The sequence below is a fragment of the Hevea brasiliensis genome, chromosome 11 (assembly GCF_030052815.1).
Source record: "Hevea brasiliensis isolate MT/VB/25A 57/8 chromosome 11, ASM3005281v1, whole genome shotgun sequence".
Taxonomy (NCBI): Eukaryota; Viridiplantae; Streptophyta; class Magnoliopsida; order Malpighiales; family Euphorbiaceae; genus Hevea; species Hevea brasiliensis.
In genome coordinates, this window is record NC_079503.1 from 98070696 (window position 1) to 98076695 (window position 6000).

Genomic DNA, 6000 nt, shown 5'->3' on the forward strand with positions numbered 1-6000 from the left:
GACACAAATTTCCTCACATCCTTAAAAAGATTTGGCCAAAAGAAACCAGCTTGTAAAATTTTACTAGCTGTCTTAGAGATGCTAAAATGTCCTCCATAATCAGAAGCATGGCAATGATGCATAATACTCTGTACCTCCTCTTCAGGAATACATCTTCTAATTAGACCATCACAACATCTCCTAAAGAGTAAAGGATCATCCCATCTATAAAACTTCACCTCATGCAAAAACTTTTTCTTTTGTTGCCATGTCATTCCTAGGGGTAAAACTCCACAAGATAGATAATTCACAAAGTCTGCATACCAAGGTAGTTTAGCAACAAGAGAGAAAAGTTGTTCATCCAAGAAAAACTCATTAATAGGGATTTCATCCAATTCTTCACCATCCAATTTCAACCTACTAAGATTATCAGCAACTACATTTTCAGCTCCTTTCTTATCTCTAATCTCCAAATCAAACTCTTGTAGCATCAGAATCCACCTAATGAGCCTAGGTTTAGCCTCCTTTTTACGGAGCAAATACCTGATGGCTGCATGATCTGAAAATATAACCACTTTTGAGTCAATAATGTAAGGTCTGAACTTTTCCAATGCAAAGACAATTGCTAACAATTCTTTTTCAGTTATTGCATAATTTGTTTGAGCCTCATCCAGTGTTCTACTAGCATAATAAATAGCATAAGCCTTGTTGTCCTTTCTTTGACCAAGAACAGCCCCAATTGCATAGTTGCTAGCATCACACATAATTTCAAAAGGTAGGCTCCAATCAGGTGGTTGTATGATTGGTGCAGTGATAAGAGCTTGCTTCAACCTGCAAAAGGCATCCAAACACTCTTGGTCAAATACAAATGGTGTGTCATTACTTAACAAATTAGACAAAGGTTTGGCTATTTTAGAAAAATCCTTGATAAAGCGTCTGTAGAACCCGGCGTGTCCTAGGAAACTTTGAATTCCTTTGACATTGGTAGGAGGAGCCATCTTCTCTATCACTTCAACTTTAGCTTTATCAACCTCTATTCCTCTATTAGACACCAAATGTCCAAGCACTATCCCTTCCTGAACCATGAAATGACACTTTTCCCAGTTTAACACAAGGTCAGTATCTGCACATCGCTACAAAACTTTAGAAAGGTTAGCCAAGCATATATCAAATGAAGATCCATAAATAGAAAAATCATCCATAAAAACCTCCATTATGTCTTCAATGAAATCTGAGAAGATTGCCATCATGCACCTTTGAAAAGTGGCTGGTGCATTACACAACCCAAATGGCATCCTCCTATAAGCAAAGGTTCCATATGGACAAGTAAAAGTGGTTTTCTCTTGATCATTTGGATGGATAGGTATTTGAAAAAAACCTGAATATCCATCTAAATAGCAAAAGTAAGAATGCCTAGCCAATCTTTCTAACATCTGATCAATGAAGGGAAGTGGAAAATGATATTTTCTAGTGGCAACATTTAATTTTCTGTAATCTATGCACATTCGCCAACTAGTCACTGTTCTGGTGGGAATTAATTCATTATTTTCATTTTTGACAACTGTCATTTCACCCTTTTTTGGGACAACATGTACTGGGCTCACCCAATCATGCGAGATGGGATATATGATCCCTGCATCAAGCAACTTCAAAATTTCCTTTTTAACAACTTCTTTCATATTTGGGTTCAGCCTCCTCTGATGTTCAATAGATGGTTTACAATTTTCTTCCAAACTGATTCTATGCATGCAAAAGTGTGGGCTTATTCCCTTAATGTCATCTATGGTGTATCCCAAAACTTTCCTAAATTGCCTCAACACTCTTAACAACTTATCAACCTCTAAAATACTCAAATTTGCATTTACAATTACTGGATAAGTGTTATTAGTGCCAAGAAATTCATACCTGAGCTGAGAAGGAAGTTGCTTAAGTTCTACCTTAGGTGCATCTTCTTCCTTGAATGATGGTTGCTTAAATTCAACTTTTTCCTCTTGTGTGAGTTGAAAAACTAGAGCAGAAATGAATGGTGGACTTCCCTCTAAGTGTTGAGCATATGCAGCTACATGAGGGTTGTCATAATCTATGCCTCCTCCATGAACCAAACAATTTTCAAGTGGATCTTCTGGATATTTCTTTCTGAAGTGTTCTTCAACCAGCTCATCAATGATATCAACTCTCAAGCAAGTATCAGCTTCAGAATGATGCTTTTTCATAGTGTTATTAATATTGAAAACCAATTGCTCTTCACCAACCCTAAGAGTCAGCTTTTCTCCCTTAACATCAATCAATGCTCCTGTTGTAGCCAGGAAAGGCCTTCCCAAGATAATTGGAATATTAAAATCTTCCTCCATGTCCAAGATGACAAAGTCAACAGGTATGTAGAACTTCCCAACCTTCAGAGGCACATTCTCCAAAATCCCTTCAGGATACTTGATTGATCTGTCAGCTAACTGAAGAGAAATGTGGGTTGGTTTAAGATCTCCCATGTTGAGCTTCTCATAAATGGAGAGGGGCATAAGGCTAACACTAGCCCCTAAATCACATAAGGCTTTTGTAGAACAAGACTCTCTAATGTGGCATGGAATTGAAAAACTCCCTGGATCCTTGAGCTTTGGAGGAAGTTTCCTTTGAAGGATAGCACTACATTCTTCTGTCAAAGCTACAGTTTCATCATCTTCAAGTTTCCTCTTATTTGAGAGAATTTCTTTCAAGAATTTTGCATAAGAGGGCATTTGTGAAAGAGCATCTACAAAAGGCACATTTATGTAAAGTTTCTTCAAAACCTCTAAGAACTTCCCAAATTGCCTATCAAGCTTGGCTTTGTGAAATCTTTGTGGGAAGGGAAGTTGTGGCTTGTAAGGCTCAGGAGGTATATATTTCTCTTCCTTTTCTTCAATTTTCTCTTTATATTTTTCTGCACTCTCTTGTTTTTCACTCTCAACAGTTTCTTTCTCATTTTCTCTCTTCTCACTGTTTTCACTCTTCTCATCATTTATAACTTTTCCACTTCTTAAAGTAATAGCTTGACACTGCTCTCTTGGATTTTCTGGTTGACTTGGAAGCTTCCCAAAAGATTTAGCACCCGAGGAAGATGCTTGTTGTGCAATCTGGTTTTCCAGCATTCTGTTATGTGTCTACATCTGTTCCAGCCTTGCTTTCATCTCTCTCATCTCCTCATCATGCTTATTTTGGTTAGCAAGAATCTGTTGCAGTAAAGCTTCAGTGGTGGAGTTTCGTTCTTGCTGTTTTGGTGGAGGGTTCATATTTTTCTGCTGAAAATTAGGCAATGGTTGCCTATTTTGCTGATATGGAACTCCTTGTTGCTGATGTGGTTGAAAATTCTGATTTGGCACTTGACTTTGCTGATTTCCCCATGAAAAGTTGGGATGATTCCTCCAATTTGGATTGTAAGTTTGAGAATAAGGATTCCCCATTTGCTTGTTTCCATAATTACCAACATATGCTGCTTGTTCTCCATAATCTACTCCACAGCTGGTAGTTTTCTCTGCATAAGCCACTTGTTGTGAACTTCCAGCTGATGATGTTGAACTAACCAACATACTCAAATCTTCCATCTTTTTAGCAAGGACATTTGTAAGTGCATCAAACTTTGCATTAATCATGTTGAATGGATCAAGATCATACATTCCAGCAGCTTGCCTTTTCTGAGTTGGAGCTGGTCCTCTTGGACTACTCCAAAGATGAGTGTTCTTTGCAATTTTCTCCAGTAGCTCATAAGCTTCATCTTCATGCTTAATAATAAATTCTCCTCCTGTTTGAGCATCAATGATTCCTCTGATTGCAGGAGTAACATTTGTGTAGAAATTCTGATTTATCATCCATTTTGGAATGGCATGATGTGGGCATAATCTCTCTAATTCCTTCCATCTCATCCATGACTCATAAAGAGTTTCATCTTCTCTTGGTCTGAAAGCTGTCATTTGATTCCTCAGCTCTTGAGTTTTTCCAGGTGGAAAATATTGTGCAAGAAATGCATCAGTGAGTTGCTCCCAATTTGTAATGGAGTTGTGAGGTAAAGAATCAAGCCAATCCAATGCTCTATCTTTCAAAGAGAACGGGAATAGCTTCAATCTTGCTGCATCATCGACACTCCAGTTGTTTTTGCATGTCACAAATCATAGCAAATTTCTTCAGGTGTGTGTGTGGATTTTCAGAAGGATGTCCTCCAAATTGAGAATTTTGAATCATTTGAAGAACTCCAAAATCCATCTTGTAACTATTTGCATCAATCCTTGGTGTTGCTATGCTCTCTCTCAAGTCATCAAAACGTGGAAAAGCATGATCCATCATACTTCCCCTAGGCACGTTTGCATTAACAACTTCTTCTCCTTGGGCTTCATTTTCATTGTTTTGACCATTTCCAGCATTACCAACACCAATTCTAATTCTTTCATCAGCCATTTCTGCTTCTAATTCAGTTTCTCTCAATGCTTCTTTTCTTTTTCTGGTTTCTTTCTTGTTGGCTTTACAAAACTTTTCAATTTCAGGATTGAACAGTAAGGTTGTGTCACTTGAGCTTCTAGCTCTTCTCATAAAAGGTTAAAAGTACCTGAAAAAGAACAAACAAACACAAAATAAAAAGATAACAAAAAATAAAACTAAAAACAACTAAAATAATCAAGAATTCAATCTTAAACAAATAACTCCCCGGCAATGGCGCCAAAAACTTGATGCGTCCCTACCGCAAGTGCACGGGTCGTACAAGTAGTATAGAAAAGATATCGATCCCACGAGGAGTTGTGTTAATGATTGAATTTTTGATATAAATAGTTGAGTAAATTGAAATATTTTTGAAATTGAAGTAATGAATTGATTGGTAATGGAGTATGAAATCTAAATATGCAAAATTAATATTCTATTCAACAATGTATTAATTAAACTAAAATTGCATCAAATTGAAATAAGCAAGTTCAAATATGGCAATATTCAAAATGGCAAGTGATTAAATTCGATTAGAAATTAACAATAGTAAAAAGGCGATTCCGGAGTTCGGGATTTCATATTCGAGCTATTTTGGGATTTAAATCGGTTATCCAATTTTATGAAACTTATGGGTTTTAAGGAGATTAATTCTTAAATCCTTTGAATTCCCTTTCGAGTGAGACAAAGAGTGCCTTAATCAAACTAATCCTACTTTCGTGGAGTTAGAATTAATTAAGACCCATTAAGTTCTTTAATTAATCTGTGAATCCTCTTAATCCTTAGCCTATTTCTAGGTCTAAGTTAATTAAGTCCAATTTCTTGATTATCTATCACAAGGCCTTCTCCTTTCGGTGCTTCAACCATGGATTAAGAACATCACTTAATGGGATCCTACACTAAGCATGTCATTAAGCATACAAGAAATGAATAAAACTCATTAAGACCACAAAATATGGATTACCCAATCAAAATCCACAAAATATCTCAAATATTACAACCCTTACTCCAGAATCAAAAGTAAACTACTCACTATCCATAATGCTTACAAGATATGATGAGTTGAAATGGAATTAAAGCTTTAATCTAAGCTAAGAAGTAAGAAATTAAACACTAGAAATGTAGAAAAGTGTAAGGAAAGAAAGAAATCTGCAAATCTTGGTTAAAAATGGTGTGGAAGGTAAAGGTGACTCTTCAAATTCTGCTCAGCCCCTCCTTTCCTTTTCTCCTCCTTTTGTCTCCCCCTCTAAAATGGGAAAATGAGACTATTTATAGCATTTTTCTGACATGGAGCCCTAAAATGGTATGTTCTAGGAGGAATTATTTGAGGGAATCTCCTGCCAGCTCATTAATGAACTCTTCATGGGACTGCATAAGTGGACTGCATAAGTTATGCAGTCCCTTATCTGATTTTACTGGTTCAGGTCACTTATGCGAAGCTGCATGACTTAGTGCATAGGTTATGCACAATTTCATGAATGTGCATAAGGGAGGCGAGAATGTGCATAAGCTATGCGGTCTCCTTATGCACATTTCGGCTGGTTCTGGAACAGTGATCTTTCTCCTTATGCAGATCTGCAT

The 6000-nt window shown here is 36.8% G+C and overlaps 1 non-coding gene across 1 annotated transcript; it reads left to right on the forward strand.

The window, feature by feature from the left end:
• The first annotated feature begins 3828 nt into the window (after nt 1-3828).
• On the forward strand, nt 3829-3935 carry LOC131170866 (small nucleolar RNA R71). The gene has a single exon (XR_009141631.1). It is a non-coding gene; the product is annotated as a small nucleolar RNA R71 (small nucleolar RNA).
• The last annotated feature ends 2065 nt before the right edge of the window (nt 3936-6000 follow it).